The sequence below is a fragment of the Lissotriton helveticus genome, chromosome 10 (assembly GCF_964261635.1).
Source record: "Lissotriton helveticus chromosome 10, aLisHel1.1, whole genome shotgun sequence".
Lineage (NCBI taxonomy): Eukaryota > Metazoa > Chordata > Amphibia > Caudata > Salamandridae > Lissotriton > Lissotriton helveticus.
In genome coordinates, this window is record NC_136071.1 from 1,206,134,798 (window position 1) to 1,206,154,931 (window position 20,134).

The window sequence follows — 20,134 nt, forward strand, 5'->3', positions numbered from 1 at the left end:
GGACTCGATCGGGGACTCGGTAGGCTCGGCATCGCACCGGCTGGCTGTCTCCGGTGTCCACGTCGTGGACACACTAGTCAGTGACTTTGGGGATGAGGGAAAACAGGTCAGAGAACTGCCCCAAGAGCTGACGGCAGTCTTCTCGTTGTTGGAGGGTGAGGGAGGGAGAGAGGTTCACTCCGTCCACGGAGCCATCTTTCTCTTTGGTGCACAGGAGGTCAGGGAGAGGCTCCGTTTCCTCTTCCGCCCGGGCATCTGTGGCCAAAAGTAAACTCAGCTCCGTCCGCACGAAGTGAGCCTTGAGGCGGTTCACGTGTAGGACCCGCAGGGGGTTACGGGGGGACTGGACGTCCACCAAGTACGTGACTTGGCTTTTCCGCTCGATCACCTTGAAGGGCCCCGTCCACTTATCTTGGAGGGCGCAAGGTTTTACTGGGGCCATGACCCATACCTGCTGGCCCGGCTGGAACTCGACCAGAGTGGCATTCTGGTCGTACCAGCGCTTCATTTCCACCTGGTTCGCTTCCAGGTCGGCCTCGGCCAGCTCCCGGAACTTCCCAGTCTGGTTTTGGAGGGTCAGAATGTACCGGAACACCTCCTGAGGGGGGTCTCGGGGTGCCGTCTCCCAACCTTCTCTGACCAAGCTGAGGGGCCCCCGGACAGGGTGTCCGTACAGTAATTCAAACGGGCTGAACCCCAAGGATTTCTGGCGAACTTCCCGGTAGGCGAACAAGAGGCAGGGGAGCAAGACGTCCCACTTGCGCCGGAGGGGCTCCTCTAGGCCCAGGATCATCCCCTTTAGAGACCGGTTAAACCGCTCTACTAGGCCATTTCCTTGGGGGTGGTACGGAGTGGTGAACCGATAGGACACTCCGCATTGCTGCCAAAGGGAGGTCATGTACCGGGAGATAAAATTCGTCCCGCGGTCACTCACAACTTCTCGGGGAAATCCTACACGGGAAAAGATTCCCATCAGCGCCCGGCCCACCACGGGGGCCATGACGGTGCGTAGGGGGATGGCTTCAGGGTAACGAGTGGCATGGTCCACTAGGACGAGGATGAAGCGGTGACCTTGAGAGGTCTTGGGGTCCAGCGGCCCCACAATGTCAATTCCGACCCGCTCAAAGGGGGTACTGACGACGGGGAAGGGTTAGAGGGGAGCCTTGCACTTTCCTCCGCTTTTTCCACTAGCCTGGCACGTGGGACAGGATTTGCAGTGGGCCTCTACGTTCGCTTTCATCTTGGGCCAATAGAAGTGCGTGACCAGGCGGCTATACGTCTTGTCTTGGCCCAAGAGGCCGGCTAGGGGTACATCATGGGCCAGGCCCAGGAGGAAGGCTCGGAAGCATAGGGGTACCACCAGCACTCGGGCTGACCCTAGCTCCGCCGACTTCTGTTCGCTGTAAAGGAGGTCATTCTCCCAGTACAGCCAATGGGTTCCGGATTGGTCGCCCGCGGCCTGGGCTTGGGCCTGTTGCCGGGGTCCATCCAGGGAAGGACAGGTAACTTGCTCCCGGCAGAACTCCTCTCGGGAGGGGGCCCCCCTCGTGGCGCCACTGCGCCAATTCGGGCAGCTCACCCAGCTCGGTGATCTGTGCGGGGTCGGGGTGTATGGGTTCATTGTCAGCGACATCTTCTCCTCGTGGGGAGAGGTCGGAGGTCTCGGCTGGCTCGGCCCGGTTGTCATCCACAGGGGGGATGCTGGCAGTTTCGTCCTCGACTTCCACGTCGGGGGGCAGTCGGGCTGCCATAGATCGGGTGGTGGCGCACACCCACTCGGGGAGACCCATCATCCCGAGGTGGGTTTGTCGCTCGACTTGCTTCCATGGAGAACTTTCAGGTCGCTCCCCAGGAGGCAGTCGACCGGCTGGGAGGTCCGTACTGCTACTTTCAATTTACCTTCTACTCCTTCCCACTCAAATGGTATTAGGGCTACTTTACACAAGCTTTCAACGTTATCTGCTTAAATGACAGGGCACAGGACATTGGGGAGGATCTGGTCTTCTCTCACTAGATGGCTAAGGACACCGGTGATGCTGGCTCTGGTGTCACGCAGGGCCTCCACTCGGTGGCCCTTCACTGTTACTAACTGGCGGTACTTCTTGGTGTTGGTTGGCAGGGCATTCCCGGGGACCATCTCCCTATCTCCCAGGGATACTAGGGTCATGGCAGTAGGCTCCCATCCCTCGGTGTCCTCAAATTCCTCCCCTAGGGCTACATTCGCTATCTGTTTAGCCGGGGGAGTTGTAGTCGGGGTACGTGGGGTCATGGGGCACTAGGGATCGCTGGCGTAGTGCCCGGGCTTTTGACATCTCCAACATGTGATGGTCACTCGGTGCTGCCTACCTGGGGGACCGGCTGCAGCTGGTGGAGGTGTGGGGAAACTTGGTGGTGGGTTTCTCGGGGGGCTACGCTGGGGACCGGACTGGGCATCCCTGGGTCCTCCCGGATTCCCCCCCCTCTCTGGCGGGGTGGTCCTTGATTGTTGCGGGGGTAGTCACCTACGGGGCCCCGGGCGACCCGGGTGTTCACCCAGCGATCCGCCTCGACGGCCAGCTTCCTCGGATCTGCGAGCTTGCTGTCGAGCAGATGCTGGCGTAGCTCCACAAAACAATTCGTGGACAAGTGTTCCCACAGCATAAGGTCAGTTAGTTCTTCCATGGTGGTCACTTTGTTACCCTTGACCCACCCTTCGAATGCTCTGCTAAAAAACTTTACGTATTCCACCCAGGTGGTGCCAGGAATCTTTTTGCAATCCCGGAACCGCTGGCGGTACATTTCTGAGGTGAGGCCGTACCTCGTCAGGAGGGCCTCCTTCATATGGCTGTAGGAAGTCTGCACGGAGGACGGGAGATCGAGCAGGGTGTCTCTCCCTTCGCTCAGGAATCGACCCCACAATCAGGCCCCCCAATCTTTCTGTGGGACTCGGTGGGAGGTCATGGCAACTTCGTAGGCCTTGAACCATTGCTGGATGTCGTCATTTTTGTAGTATTCCTTGACCACATCTTTGGGGATGTGGACCTTCGGCTCTGCCGGGGGTCCGGTCTCTCGGTTCCCCGGGGGCCGGTTTTCTTTGTTCCTCGTCTTGAGCTCGAGCTCCTTCAAGCTTCGCTCGTGCTCCAGCTGAAGTCTTTTCCCTTCATGCTCCCGCTGGAGTTTCTTCTCCTCCAATTCTCCTTGTACTTTCATTTGCTCGATCGCAAGTTTCTTTTCGGCCAATTTTATTTCGCCTTCGATCTTTAGTTGGGCCATCTCAAGCTCGTGGTGACGACTTCTTTCTCGATCCGCGAGCGTTTCCGGGGATAGGCCCCCGTCTGGCACGATGCTTCGTACCTGGCTGCTGCTTTCTGTCTGGGGGACTCCTGGTTCGTCTGGCTGCGCCGCCGCTCCTTCTGTGCGGGGGACTCCAGACTCCACCCAAGCTTTCAATGCTTTCTGCATGTCTTCCTTTGTTTTGAGGCCAGTGGTAGCGATTCCCAGTTCTTTGCAAAATTCCTTTAGTTCTTTGTGTGAGTACTCCTCCAGTTGTTCTACACGGAATGCGGTACTCGCGTCGACTTCAATGGTACTCATGATGATTTCTTCTGCCGTCTTTGCTCGGTAGTGCGTTAGTCGTGTACTGTACGATCTCTAGATCGTGGCTCGTATCCCGTCGCTTGCCACCAATGTTGGACGGTGACCTCAGGAGCGAGCAGGAATTGTACCTGATCACCCTAGGGCCACCTTCCTAAGTACAAAGTCGAGCCCTGGCGGAAGACTTCTCAGGGGGAGAGTCTCGGATCTAGGATAGTACACACTATACCAGCACCACACGACAAAGAGACACCACACCGTAGCTTCTTAAGAACGTTTCTTTATCTCGTGATTCAAAAGGATCTTTATGATCGGCAAAGGAAGGTATTCACAAATAGGGCAAGGGCCCATTGAGTCTCGGTCAGGGTAGGGGTAGCGGGACAGTCTTACGGTTCAATGTCAATATCGGTGCGTATCCGGCGCACAGCTCTCAATCCTCGAGCCGGGGATACGATGCGATCTTGGGGGTCCAGCCGGACCAGGAGAGTCAGGGAGCCGCGAGTCACTCAGCAGGGCTCAAGCAAGATGTCGGAGGTCTTATGGTCTTCAGGGGAGCCGCGAGTCACTCAGCCGGGCTCAGGTGTTCCCAAGTTGCAGGAGGAGCCGCGAGTCACTCAGCAGGGCTCAGATGTTCCAAGTCGCAGGGGAGCCGCGAGTCACTCAGCAGGGCTCAGATGTTCCAAAGTTGCAAGAGAGCCGCGAGTCACTCAGCAGGGCTCGGGTGTTTCCAAAGTCGCAGGGGAGCCGCGAGTCACTCAGCAGGCTCAGGTGGTTCCAGCAGAGGTCCTTCTCCGCCGCCGAGCCACGACCACGTCCGCAGGGCTCTCGTCGTTTCAGAGTGGAATCTCTCGATAGTCCCGGAGCATCCCCAGTTATAGGACTGTTCCTCTTTGATCTCCGGAGTTCTGGTATGCGGGGGTCTTGACACCTGGGGGCCGCTTGTTGGGGTTTCCTGCCACGCGGCCCTTTGGTCCATTCATGTCAGGTTCGAGAGGAGTCCCAGACACACAGCAGGAGTGGAGCCAGCCCTCAGGGTGGCCGGAGGGCGATCGAAACCCATCTCTCGAAGGGAGGTCGGAGGTGTGAGAGAAACTGCTCCTCCCTCTCTCACTCAAGGGGAGCACGCTGTCCTCCAGCCAGGGTGGCGCCTCTCGGCCTAGGCCGCGCTGGATCGGGCGGCCATCTTAGATGCCGGACAGTGGGCACACAGGGCCTACGGGCCGGGAAGATGAAGGCACGGACGGGGACAATCCGGGGACGGGTGTGGGTAACATGGAGGGAAGGGTTGGTAGGCCGGGGGACTCAGGGGTCTGTGTGGGGTACAGCTCGGAAGGGGGTGGCTAAGGGTCAGGGAGGACCACGCCACGAGGCCGGGTCTAACAGTGTGTATGTCTGTACGTGTGTGAGCATGCATGTGTAATTGTCTTTGGTGTGTGTATGTACCTGAGTGTGCACGTGTTGTCTATTATGTAGAACTGCATGGGTGTATGCGTATGTATGTCCATGCTTGAGCAAGATGGCAAAGAAAGGGCCTCCCTACTTTGAAGGAAAAATCCCAATGTGTCATTTCTGTTTAGTGTTCGATTACAAACTCCCCGTTTGGGAGTTTATTTTTGAAAAAGAAAGAACTTTACTACGGGGCCACATTAACCACCAAATCTGCAAATTTCAGTGTCTTCAGCAGAGCCGCCAAAGCAGTGGCTATGTGGATGGTACATATATCTTTTCCTTAGTAGCAGAAATCTCCACGTATGGCAGGTGGTCAACCAGCTGGTCATCAGAGGATATCTTTGTGTTGACCTGGTTTAATTTATGTTAGGCGTTTTGTCTGTGCTTTATTAGTTGCTTTTCCCCGCTTCCACTTTAAATACTGCTAATCGCTTATCATGGCATTCCTGGGCTGCTCCAATCAGTACAGATCTGACGGGTTTTGTGAATATATGTCGCTTCCTGGTAGAATAGGCTGCTGCGTTCAAACAGTAATCTTCGTAAAATTGTTTGATGCTGAAGAACCAGATTAACGCAGTTACTGGGTCTAGGCGGCGGGGTAACCGCCCACACCTTCATACGTAGTAAAAGGAGACACAGGAGCCTTCGTCTGCAGGAGGAACCCAGATTTATTCAAATAGCCCGGGCTATGGAACAGAGTCCCAAGCTCGTCAGAAACAAGACAGAGGAGGCTGCTGCTTTACTCCGCAGCTTACAAGCCTTTTATACTTTTTCGTTCTGGTCTTTTGGCTGTTAGTACATTGTTCAATCAGGGCAGTGTTTGCAGTTGATAACCAGATCCAGACGACGTTTGTAGATGGTGACCTGGTCAGGGCTTGGTACACAAATCATTGTTCACTCGGCTTGATCAAGGCTCAGTCTTTCAGGTCATTGTTCACTCAGCTTGATCAAAGCCCGGTCTTTCAAGTCATTGTTTAATCACCCTGATCAAGGCCCAGCAGTCAGACCATTGTCCAGATAACCTGATCACGGTGTCAAGGATGTTTACCAGGCTGGGAGCAGGAGATGGAAAACAAATCATTTACTCAGGGTGTGAGTGTCTCATGGCTTTCTGTTGACCTGCAAGAACAGGGGGGGTGGGTTTGGGTGTGCGACAGTTCCTGGGCAGAAATGCAGGCTGCAAGATGGCTGTTGTTGTGTTAGTTAGATTTTCCTCAGGCATCAGCAGAAACGACCAGGTGGGTCGTGTGGAAGTGTTTGAAACAAGATGGCAATAAAAACACAATGGAGTCCAGGTACAAATTATGCCCATCAGAAGAACACTTTTCCTCAATGCTCTTGTGAAACAATACTGTTGCTGTAAACATGTAATACACAGAACGATCTCACCATGGCGCACGTGAATGTGAAGCTGTTTGTGTAGAGATGTCCCTGCATACCCCCCACAGTCAGCTGTCCTGCCTATGCTGTCTGTAGGAGAGCAGGAAACAGGACAGGTTTCTAAAAAAAAGTACAGCACCATCTTGAGGTGAAACATGCCGAGCATCGCCCATACAGAACGAACTTCGTTAGGGGACAAATCGTTTTTCACAGATTCTGGGCAACTTCATCAATGAAATTACACCATCTAAAGTATTGTATTAATAAGGATACCAAAGGTGCTATATTTGATCAATGTATTTCAGGAAATTGCTTTTAACAAACCAGATATTACATGATTTGTTCACTATGTGGTTTCCTCACACATCCCCATATATTTTGGTTAAAACATCTTCCGTGTGTGAACGCCTTTTAAGCAGGGGGATGCCAGCTTCTTCAGTGGCACTATAGTTAATTCGTAGCCAGTCACTTCCGCTCATATACATCGCAATACTCAACCTGCTTTGCTAAGATTTGCCTACATGTTTTGTTCATTGGACTATACCATAATTCTCAAACTTTGAACGTTGCAGAATCTACAATGGCTGTAACGTTTCAGATTGCCCAGCTCTCCCATGTTGCTGCATTGCTCTCTCCTGCTATTGCTTCATTTTTTGCTGCACTACTATCAATGTCACCTCTCTCGTGCACTCTCTCTCTCACACACACTTTCTCTTTCTCAGACACCACACTTTCCCAAACCGGCCTGTTGGACTTGGCCCTTCTGGCAGGTTCACCCCTAAACTTTTTTGCTTTGTGTGGTGACCCAGTGCTGGTAATTTTGGCTTCTGCGCACTTTCACTGTGTCCCAGTGGAAAGTGTGTGCGCACTCTGAGTGCGTGTAGTGAGGTTGGCCTGCCCTCCCATAGGAATGCATGGGGAATAAATGTGTCCATGTTAGTTCCTGATGCGTGGGGAGTGCAGGTGCGAGTTTGGTATGTGCGGACTTGTGTGCTTAAATGCTGCGCAATGATGTATGCGGCGTGATTATGTCTAGTGTGGAAATGCCACTTCTAGAAGTTGGCATGTTTGTGTAATTTGTGTCTGCCGTGTGATTGGCTGGAGCTGGCTGGTAAGCCTGGCTCCAGGAGTCAGGATGGGTCTGCCCCGGTGGTGAGTGGGGAGATCTGCATGTTGATGGCTGGGGAGGAGTGCCCCTGGGACCTGAATAGGGCTGGGCTTTCCCCACACAATGCTGGCTCTGCCCCCTGTGGTGCGACTGATGACCCTACCCATCCTGTGAATAGGCAGAGGGGCTGAGCCAAAACAAAGTGCTCAGGAACCAGTTGTATCTGGTTCGCCCCTTGCCTGCACCTTTAGACAAAGGATTTATCTGTATAAAAAGGGGCTGTGTCCCCATGAATGTTGTTCTCTTGTTCCTGATCAGAAGAGGGGGGCCTGCTGCTGCTGGGCACCAGGAGGACCGCCACTAGGACTGCCTCCCTGCCTGGAGGGTCCAGCGAGCTGGCCCCTGGTCCCAGGCTAGCCCCCCTGCCTACCTTCCTACAGAACTTGTCCTGGACTTGCAACTCTGGCCTTTTTGTAGCGCCTGGGGGCGCTTTGTTTGCAGCCTGAGAGAAGCAGCGCTGTTGTTTCCCCTTGTAGCGCTGAGCTGCCTTCTCGAGGGATTCCTCAGCATGTGAATCCCTCTTTGTTTGCTGATTAGTGGTGCGGGTGCCCACCCCGCATTGCCTGCCGCTATTATGGCCATCTCTTTATTTATTTAAGGAGCAGGTGCCCACCCTGCATTTTCCCCGCTCTCTATATCCTTTAGAACGGGATCCTACCCTGTATTTTCCATGCAAAATCACCGCCGGCCGGCCCGGGACACCCCTGTGACATCATTCCCCGGGCCACGCTGTGATTGGCTGCCAGCCTGAGGTCTGACCCGGAAGTCAGGCACGCTGCGGCATGGCGGGGCCAGGCCCGCCACAAACAGGAAGCCGGAAGCAGCCTGCCGTGTCCTGGCCGGGGCTCCCGAGTGAAGGGAGAGCCCCGAACTTCTGCCAGCACCGAGAGAGGACGGGAGCCCACCCCGCCTCCCAGGAAGTCCCCGCCCCAGGGGCAGCGCCGGCAGAAGAGAGCCCCGCAGTGGAAGTCCAAGGGACCGGCTGAGGAGTACTACAGTGCCGGTGAGTGGGGCCCGGTGTGGTGTGTGGTAGAGGGGACGTTGGGGAACATTGCCGTTGCCTGCCCCCCTCCCACTCATGCTAACTTTGTTTTGGGGCCCTCTGTTTTGAAGTCTCAGGCGGACCGGCCGGCAGCTTTGATCTTAAAAGGCCCCGTGGGGACCCGGGCAGATTTCTTGAGCGGCCCTACCTGATAGCGGGCCACTCCTACGAACGGGGGCATTTGTCTTGTGCCTGACAGGTGCACAGTTTCTTTAGAGCCCCGAGGCTCCTTGGTGGCATTTTGGGATTCAGAGTCCCCAGAGGGGGGACTCCAACGTTGGGGCCACATTTGCTGCAGAGCCCACGAGTGGCTCCAGGTTCCCCCTTGTTTTGGGCCCCATTGTTTCCCTAGAGCCTACAGAGAGCCAGGAGGCACGCTGGTGCCAGGCTCAGTTCCAGCTGCCTAGCACTTAGTGGGCAGCTGCTCCGTTTAGGCCCCCCTGACATTTTGGGACACCGGGCGTTTCAGCCCCAGAGAGGCCAGTTGGCCTTGGGACAGTTCTGGTGTTTATGCCTTATGTGATTTTGGCGCAATTGTTCTTTGCTGCACCTCTGAATGTGTTTCTATGCGTCATGTGCTTTTCCCTACACCGCTGAATGTATGTTTATGCATCATGTGTTTTTCCCTACACCTCTGAATGTTGTGATGCATAATGTGTAATGTTATTATGCCTATACCCCTAAACGTATAGTGATACTTAGGTGGTTGTTCTTTCTAGTACAGGTGTTGCTAGTAAGGTCCTGGTTCCCTGCGTGACATTCTCCTAAGGTGGTTAGGGTTGCGTAGGTGGTACTTACCTGTTACCAGTGATTACTGGTTGTGTGCTCTATTTTCTATTTTTGTGCTATGTCCAAAGTGTAATTCCAACAAGTGTTCTAGTTTTAAAGGTGCTTAATCCTGGCAGTGGTCCAGGTGGCCCTGTCTTCTACATACATCCCCTGTAAATTCTGCCCGTGCCTGTTGGCACAATGTAAAGTGTGTGTTTTTATCTAATATGTTTGGTATAATACAATGGCTATTTTTATATATAACCTTGTGCGGAGTTTCCTTTGTGGGGGCACCTTGGATGTTGTTGCTGGTAGGTGCGTGCGCAAACACTTAACTTACATAGCCTCCGGGATAAGCCTTACTGCTCGCACCATGTTGCCTAGAGGGTGAGCAGGGGTTGTCTTTGGCGTGTAACTCCCTTGCCCTGACGTAGGAATGATGGTTTCTGCCTGACTTTGGCGCAAGCCTTAGCCAACCGGAAATCCCATTTCGAACACGGCCTATATATGAACTGCTTCTTAAGCTGTTTTTCAAACACATGCATCCAATTTATAGTAACGCATATGTTACATTTTCATTATTGCATTTTATTACTGTATCTTAAAATGCTCCTTGTTATGTTTTAGTTGCTTATAGTTCCATTGGAACTCCTGTGTTCCACAAGCTTTCAGAGTCAGTTATTTTTACTGCACTGCTCTGCGCTGGCTGGCTGTCATCTCCTGTTGCTATGCTGCTTATCAATAAACCTACAACTATAACCTTCCTGCTTGCTGAATTTATTACAAATTTTGGCGACGAGGTGAACCTTCTATCAAGCAGCACAGGAGTAGAACCGAATTTTGAATATTTTCTACATTTTTGGTGCGTAAATTTTAACTGTACTGGAGGCATCTTTATGGAGTAAAGACTTGTTTTGCCTGTCTCAAATTTCACGCTTCGCCGAAAATCCCCGAAAATTCGTTTGAACCTGAGGTTCCGTGACGATTTTACTCGTGTTTGTAACATTGTCGTAAATACATACTTTTGGTATCAGTGAACCGCAAATAATCCATTTAGTATATCCTGGTGTTTTCGCTATGCTACGAGCAAGAGCACTCCAGTTACAAACACATTTCTGTTCTACCCATGGCATCCATCTTAGAACAAGGAAGCCATTTTGTATTCCTTGCCCTCACATAGTCAATGGACAAGCAATGACCTCTTTTCATTTAAGGACACGTAGGCTTTAGCCGGCGATTCACCTTGCTAGTGACACGTGCACCTTAGGCCAGCAACGCTGTAGCAGCATGACTCGGCAAGAACTGCCTCCCCAGCCTGAGGCCAGTCCTGCTATACTGGTTCTTGTGTTCGTTGGCCTGATCATGATTAGGCGGCCGAAGCTGGTAACCGTGCCCATTTACGACCCACAAACATCTCTTATCCTACTTTCCTATCTTCTGCACCTGGCTCTGCTCCTTTCCTTCTGGGCCTTTATTAGGGGGAGGTAACGAAATTTACGATGAGGCGGTCCGGGTCTTGAATGAGAAATTGACATGGGATTATGATGGAAAAGTGGGAACCCCTCATTCGTAATGTTTTGACATCAGATACTGTTGACGATTCCTGTGCAACGCCAAATATTTATTGTTTAAGACACGAATGTTTAGAACTGTGGTAACATGTAAAGAATTTGCCCCGAGCAGAATATTTAGTATTTAAGGAGTAACCCTCTTTGTACAAATTGAACAGGCTCCTAGACACTGCCCGTGTGCAGTTTCTGTGACTTCTGTGTCCCTGCAGTAATAAACCTTTGGTCTTTGACGCCACCATCGAGAAGCCCGTGTTTCTGTTTGTTTGTGCACCGAGACAGGTTGAACTCCGGGGTCTTCGGGTGTTGTCCCTGACACCTCTGGACGGAACCAAAAAGTCCAGAACTCCAATTGGCGCCCAACGTGGGGCGACGTCATTCGGTACCGGTCCAAAAGCCTGAAGAGTTCGAGGAGCTTCGTGTGAAGATTTCAGAGGGAGGCGCCCCACTTCATCGATCCCGGCATATCGCAAAAGTGGCCCCGACGTTCTCTTCCACGAGGGTTCCCGTTCAGACGGCTGCAGTGGTCCGTTGCCTTGACCGTCGCCCTGTCTTGGACCCGAGGTGCAGTCCTCAGTACGGCGAGACGTAACGGGTTTCTCCTTGGTGACGTCTTCAGTACCTCAGTTAAGTATTTTGTGAGGGTTGCTCCTGTTTGGATAATCCTTTTAGTTCTCAGTTCAGTTCAGTTCTGTAAGATTATCACTGGTTATTCTGGTTACGATAATCATTCTGTTCAGTTCGGGTATCGATACATTTATCAGTTCTGGTAGGCCTAAGTTCTTGGTTCGAGTGCGCATTTTTTTTTTTCTGTTTGTGTCTCGTTTGTTTTGTGTTCCGGATTATAAAATGGTAAGTCGGAAAAATTGTATGTTGTCTTGTTTCAGTTGCAACAGTGATTCCCAGTTGGAGGACTCGTGTTTGGTTCCTCCGATTGGAACTCCTCTTTATGATCTATATTGCAAGTTTGGTGTGGGCCCTATCTCTTATAACGAGGTATGGATCCACTATACAGAGAAAGATGGTGTCCTTAGTTGGCCACTGCATGGTAGTTTTGAACCTGAAATTCTCGATAATCTAGAAAGAAGGTTGTTTAAGAAGAAAGCCCGGCCGGCAATGTTTGATTCTTTCCGTTATTGGCGAAAAGAATCTAAACAGAGAGAAATTAAAAAGTTGAAGAAAGAACAAAAAGAGCAAGAGTTGACTTTAGAACAGTCTGCTAAGCAGCTGCAACTCAACGAGTCTGAGAAAGCGATGGAGGTGGCCAATAGAGAGCGTAATTTAGCGATAGACAAGTGCTATCCTGCTTTGCCATCGAGTACGGCTAAGATAGTAGAGGACCCTGAAAAGGATCCCCTGTTGTCTTACTTGTTACGATCACCCCCACCGTATGCACAGGGTGCTACGGCTCCACCTATGCCGAATGTTCAATTACCGGTTGCTGGACAACCTGGTGTCCCTGTTCCCGCTCCCCTGAATCAAGTTCCTGTACCTCCTGTGGTCAATATTAATGTTCCTTCGACAACCCCTCTTCCAGGGTTGCCGGCTTCTTTACCTATGCCTGTGTCGCTCACACCTGCTAGTTCACAAGCTATTTTGCCTGCTACTCCTACTGTTCCTAATCTATCTGTTCCAACTGCTACTCTATTTACTGCCTCTGCTAATATTATGACTCCACTTTCTGTTCGTCGGAGAATCACTGATTCTGTCTCTAATATTCTATCTCCCTTCTATAAAACTCTGATTAAGACTCCTACCTCTGACTCTGTGCAGAGACGTAGTCAGCTTCCCAGTACTGAAGAAAGAGGAATACTAGATTCCACTGCTCTTAGATGGGTTTCAAAAGTTGGAAGATATAATGTACAAGACGTATTAGATACATTTATGCAATGGAATGAACCGACACAACGATATGTGTTCGATGAAATGTGTTTCCTTCTACGTGAGGAATTGGAAGAGGATGACCCTGAATCAAATCTAGGAGAATTAATTAATGTTCAGAAAGAGTTTGCTGCAGGTATGATAGTCGGTCAAAATATAAAAGAAGCGATGGAACTGGTTCTAAGTTATAGGACCGACTCATCCCTTCGTTCACCGAGAGAGTTAGAGAAACATAGTACGAAACAAAATCGTCAATATCCAATGAGAGAGGTTCCACCAATTTGGCGTGAAGCCGTGCAAGCTAATGCAAACCTTGGTATTGCAGCCGCTCCAGCCCAATTCCAGAGAGTATGGATACATATTCCATGGAAGCGAGCTGAAGTATTAGCAGTGAAACAGGCCTTGCCAGATCCGCGTAAAAATCCTGCAGGATACTACAAAGAGTTGGCTCAGACAGTTGACGCTTGTGTATTAAATCTAGCTGACATAGATCTGCTATTTGGTAATGTAGTACCACAACCAATTTGGGCTAAAATTCGTAAAGAGAATCATCCAGTTGCCCTAGGTGGTGATTGGGCAGCTATAATTGCAGCGGATGGTCAACAAATAGGTGGTTCTAAACCTGAACCCTTAATTGCTAATTTGCCTGGTAGGATAATCGATTTAATGAAAACCTTGATGCCAGCATTGCGCGTTAACTGGGACAAATTGTCCGCGTGCAAACAGAAGAAAGACGAAAGCGTCTCCGACTTTTTCACAAGATTCGAGGAGACTTTCGTGGATCATAGTGGTCAGGATATGAGCACAGAAGGAGGCCAGAGATTATTTGTTGATAAATTTGTGCACAATCTGTTGCCAGAACTTAGTGGTAAATTAAAGAATTCTGAAAGTGCGTGGGCTGTCTCTACGACTGCGCAAATACTTGCGACTGCCCAGTACTATGAAAATAGGGATAAAGAAGAGAAGGAAAAAACAGATAAAAAGACGAAAGATTTAAAAACTAAAGTACTTTTACAGCAAGCTTATCCGCCTCGCACGAATCAGACTAATATACAGCAAGGGCCATATCAAAGAACGGATTATAATTTTCAAAGGCCACAATACCAATGGAATCAATGTGCTTATTGCAAAATGGAAGGTCATTACAAAAATGAGTGTCCTGTTCGAACGCAAAATAATACTGCGGCTGCTCAGAGAGGTCGTGGTAGTTCTATGCAAAATTCTAGAGGTTGAGGAAGAGGTGCTATGCCTCCGCAGACGAGTGATCGCCCTTCTAATTATTTCGACCAGCGAAACGGACAATCTGCCCAACAGAATAGGTCTCCACAGTATCATGTTGAAGACTATTATGAAGCTAGTGAGGAAGGTCAGCAAAGTGAGTACTAGGACAGCCATGGACAAAGAGAGGGAGTAGTATCAGTACCAGTAGATCAGAGTGGGCCTTATGTCGCAGTAGCAACATCAGGTATAGTCGAACCGTTTCTGTTGGATACTGGTGCAGCAAAAAGTTCTATCATACATGCGAAACTCCCTGGCGCACCTTTGTCTGGCTCAACAAACGTTTCAGTAGGTTTTTCTGGCGCCCCTGTTCACAACCCCGTTTCTGGTCCTTTGTCTATTTCTGTTGGACCCTGCCACTTGAAAGCACCCCTGATTTTGACGACAGGTTGTAACGAAAATCTGCTTGGTTTAGACTTGTTAAAAGGCCTATATGCGACATTATACTGTTCTCCAGAAGGAGTACAGCTTACGTTGGGTAAAAGAATAATCTCTCCGATGTACTTGTCGATGGATGCGCTCCCACCAGAGCTGCGTTCACTCCCTGATACTCTTTGGGCGACTGGTCCTAATGATGTAGGTCTATTGGAAATTCCACCCTATGTAGTAACTTTGAAAGCAAATGTCAAACTTCCACGAATTCCACAATACAGAATTTCTAGTGAAGGTGAGCGTGCGCTCCTACTGATAGTGCATGATCTGATTGAGAAAGACGTTATAGAAGAAACTAGAGGTAATGTCTGTAATAGTCCTGTACTGCCTATTTTGAAACGAACTGACCCAACAAAACCTCCAGTATATAGGTTTGTAATTGATCTTAGAGAGGTTAATAAAATTGTGATTCCACAGTTTCCTGTGGTTCCAGACATTACTGCATTGTTAACGTTGATTCCTGCTACAGCAGCATGGTTTTCGGTTGTCGACTTGAAAAATGCCTTTTTCAGCATTCCGATAGCCGAGGAAAGCAGAGATATCTTCGGTTTCTCTCTAGGAGGACGAAGCTTCAGGTTTAAACGCGCTCCACAAGGTTATTGTGAAAGCCCATCCATTTACAGTCAAGCATTGAAAAGCCAGTTAGACTCATTTGTACTTCCTCCTGGTTCTGCTTTAGTACAATATGTCGATGATCTTCTAGTGGCTGCTGATGACAAGGAAACTTGCAAAACAGCTACGATTTCTTTATTGCATCACTTGTCAGATTTGAATCACAAGGTGTCACCTTCAAAAATGCAATACTGTTGCCAAGAAGTGACCTACCTAGGTCATCTCTTGTCAAAGGAGGGAAGGAAGTTGACCCCAGAGAGAATAAAAGCAATTACACAGATGAATGTTCCTAGCACGCAGAGAGAAGTACGTGCCTTTTTAGGTATTACCTCATATTGTAGGCAATGGATCCCAAATTTTTCTCTTTTGGCGAAACCATTGGTAGCTTTGACTGGGAAAAATGTTCCGAGTCCGGTACCATGGTCTGCAGAATGTCAGCAGAGTTTTTCTGAATTGCGAAATGCACTGTGTTCAGCACCTGTATTGGGTACACCCGACTACAGTAAGCCATTCACGCTCTATGTCCACGAGAGAGAAGGTTGTGCATTGAGTGTTTTGACGCAGAAATTTGGTGATAAACAACGCCCTTGTGCGTATTTTTCATCAACGTTAGATCCGGTAGCCAGAGCATTGCCTGGTTGCTTGAGAGCTGCAGCCGCAGCTGCAGCCTCCATTCGACAATCTGCTGGTTTAGTAATGAACAACATGCTAGTAGTTATGGTTCCTCATGCTGTGGATACACTCATGAACCGAACCAAGACGCAGCACCTTACCAGTGCTAGATTATCAGGTTATGAACTGACACTGTTAGCTAGTCATATTCAGATCAAGAGATGCAATGTATTGAATCCAGCAACATTGTTGCCGACTAGCCAAGAGTCGAGTGATTCCGAACCACACGACTGTTGTTTTAAAACTGAGGAAGAAACAAAAGGACGAATTGATCTAAAAGACACTCCGTTATCAGATCCAGATGGAACGTTGTATGTTGACGGGTCTTGCTTCAAATTAGAGAATGGTGATGTGACTGCTGCTTATGCAGTAACGACTTTGAGTACGATTGTGGAGACTGCAAGAGTGAGTCAGAATTCTGCCCAGGCTGCAGAATTGATCGCGCTGACAAGAGCGTGCGTTTTAGCTAAGGGAAAGAGAGTGAATGTGTTCACAGATAGTCAGTACGCGTTCGGCGTGGCCCATAGTTTTGGCCGTTTGTGGAAAGAGAGAGGTTTCATTACGTCCCATGGGACTAAGATCCAACATGGCCAACTAGTTAATAACTTGTTGGAATCTCTAACCTTGCCGACTGAAGTTGCGATTGTGAAATGCAGTGCTCATAAAGCAATCACGGATGATGTTGGTCGTGGGAATGCTTTTGCCGATGAGACTGCAAAACAGACAGCTAGAAATATGATGAGTAGAATGTATGTTGCAACGTCTGCAAGATGGATTTCTGAGTCTGGAATGTGTGAAGACACAGTGGAAAGCGTGAAAGAAATTCAGAAAGAGGCGACTGAGGAGGAAAAACTTGCATGGAAAGAGAGCACGGGTAAATTGGACTCGAGTGGGTGTTGGATTGACTTGTCGGAACAACAGCGTTGGATGTTGCCTGATGCGTATGTGCTTGCAGTAGTAACGATGGCACATGGAACAGCACACATCAGTTCAAAAGGGATTTGTAAGATGTTGGCTCCGGTCTGGAAGAATGATGGGATTAGTAAGTGTGCAGAGAGAGTGGTGAGAAATTGTATGGTATGCTTGATGCATAATCCTGGCAAGGGAATCCCCACACCTGCAGGTCACTTCGCTCCTCCTTCCTGCCCCTTTGAAGTGATCCAGCTAGACTTCATTCACATGGATCGTTGTAATAACCTGAAATACGTCCTAGTGGTAGTTTGTGCTTTCTCCAGATGGATCGAAGCATACCCGCTAAAGGACAATACTGCCTTATCCACTGCCAAAATTCTTCTTAAAGAATACTTCCCCAGATACGGAATGCCACGGATCGTATGGTCAGATAACGGAAGTGAGTTCGTAGGGAAAGTTATGCAGAGTGTGTGTGCCGGCCTAGGGATTAGACAGAAGTTTCATAGTGCGAATCATCCCCAGTCCGCGGGTTTAGTCGAGGGTTACAATGGCACCCTTAAACTGAAACTTGCTAAGATACAAGCATCCACGGGTTTGTCCTGGCCAGACGCATTGCCTTTGGCTTTGCTATCAACAAGAGCAACTGTACATTCTAGAGTAGGGCTTAGTCCATATGAAATAGTTTTTGGTCGTCCTGCAAATGTTTGGGGGGTACCTAGACCAAAAGAATTCAAGCAGCTGGAATACCCAATGTTAATTGATTACCTTTTCGACTTGACTGCTAAATTGAGTCTTATTCACCAACAGGTTTTCGATGCATTGCCAAAGCCACCGGAGAGTCCAGGCCATCAGCTGAAACCGGGTGACCAGGTGGTCATTAGAAATTTTGCAAGAACGAAAAATCTTCAGCCCAGATTCATCGGCCCTTTCCAAGTCTTATTGGCAACGAGAACTGCTATTCGTGTGGCCGGAAGGAAGAACTGGATCCATACGACACACGTCAAACGTGTGCCTCTGCCACTTCCTTACGACAACTGGGTAAAGAAAGGAATCGGTGCCTCTGAAACGGAACAAGTCCCCAGGTTCATACCTTTCAGCGATGCAGAACTGATCACGGATTCACCAAATTCTGACTCTCCTCCTGAAACTGCTCTTTTGAACCCTGAACATTTGTCATCCACACCCAACGAACATTTGCCATCTGCACCAAAAGAACATTTGTCATCTGCGAACGTGAACATTGTAACGTCAGCTGAAAATACATTGTTTCCAGATCAGACAGCTCCTGCAAAACTGAGATACAACTTGCGACTTCGCAATATGGACAAATAAAGCAGGAAACTGCCTATTTTCAGATTTGAATTTTCTATACATTGCCTCCAGCCAGGAAGTTTGCTAATACTTTGTATTGTTTCTTTTTATTTTAAAATTGCCTTGCCGTCTGGGTAGCCGTAGGGTCGTGGCTGTGTGCCTAGTTGAATCTGCGGGGGTCTGACACAAGGTCGATCTTTCTGTTAGTTCTGGGAACTCCCAGGGCTGATAGAGGCATTTTCATCTACGTACACATCATCAGTGGTCACGAGCGGATTGTAGAAGATGGAGCTTCCTGAGCTGCAACGAGAAAATGTAATTTATGTTCGCAGAAATAGACTGTACAGAATACTCCACAGCAAATGCTTTCTAATGCAATGTGCAGTTACATTTTTAATTGTTTTGATAACGTTGGTGGGTGGAATCGTCTTTGGTGTACATTTGATTTTTATGCCAGTAACTACAGTACCTCCCCTTGATCCTACTACTTCTACGGTTTCTTCTATGCATTCTTTTCACTCATTTCCTGAACACGAACAAGCTCGACGCTCAGAATTTATTAACAATACATTTGTACAGCTCTTGCATCAACACCAACTGGTAGTTAATACTACAGACTGCTGGGTGTGTGGCTTGATACCTCACACTATGGATAAAGGCATTCCCTATCTAGTCTTGCCTTTTAGCTACAATGGATCATTTCAGGCCTTTCAGACCATTTTTTCATATGCCCTTGAGACCTATCCTCCGCGTCCACCACGGTCCACTAAATACAACTCAGCCAACAAAGCTTTAGTCCAGGGAATTATTGACATGATTAAAGACGTCAATAATACTCCATCTTACCCTAGAGATGAATTACGGGTGTATTTGAGTTGGAACTCTACAGAGTATCGCCTTAGTTTGGGAGAAAGCAAGCGTAAAAGCTCCACTTCAGTTTGGGTCGTACCTCACCGAGGTCAAGTCTGTTTGCAAGGAAATGGGAGAAATCCAAGAGCTCAGCTAGGGAGGAGTGAGTGCGTTGAGACTTACGTATTTCCGTCTAACTCCTCCCCTGCCTTCCTTTCTGCTAGGGGTACTTACTTCATCTGTCAAGACAGAGCGTATACATGGCTGCCTGCTGACTTCTCAGGTTCATGTTATATTGCTTGATTGTTACCTCCGACATACACTGCTTCTTCAGATTATCACAAGACCAGAGTAGCAAGAGGTGTCTTCAGCAAGGAAGATACCGCTGGTCAGGAAGCTGGAGACTTCTTCAAAGGTTTCTGTTATATTCTCAGCGTGTGTCTCGCGCTGAGCTCGAGCTGCCTGCTTCCACTACGTGGCCAGTGTTCGGTCCCAACGGCCGTTATTGCCCGTTTGGTCCCGGTCTTGCTGGTCGGATTTTTCTACCCTTCATCTTGAATAAACTCCGTAACTGAAATAACTACATAAAATTGCCTCGTCATATATTTACAACATTTTGGCGACTTTGGCTGTAGACGAAGGCAAAAGACGTGGGTGAAGGAAAAAGCCGAAACTGACGACGAACGAGTCGAAGACGTGAAAGTGAAAAACCCGACCGAAGGAGAGCACCTGCGACTCGAGAAAAGACGTCGCATAAAAGGAAAGACTGTACCGTAAGCCTGTTCATAAGGTACGTTTAAAAACAACTCACCGGGAGAATTTAACTTTGTGTGAAGCTTGATGAAGCGGTGCCTATAAATTCCCAACCCATTAACGCAAACAGCAGCGCCTCGGTGCCATCGCACTCGAAAGGGAAATCTCCCTCTGCATCGCGATTAAAAGGGAAATCTCCCTCTGCACCGAAAGGCAGCATTGGTGAGCCCCACCGCTAGCGAAGAATATTTAAAAGGGCAACGCGATAAAGAACCTGATGCAAGTGCTTTGAACTTAATATAAGTCACGCTTGGAAGTGACACAAGCAGGAAATTAAAACGAAGAAGTCTAGTTAAAAGAGCAACGTGCTCAAGATTAAGTGACAAACTGGTTAAACGAGATACTGAATACGTCTGGAAGCGGCACAGGCATACATTTAAAACGTAGAGCTTTCTACATTAGAATACAGCGAACAGTGACACACTC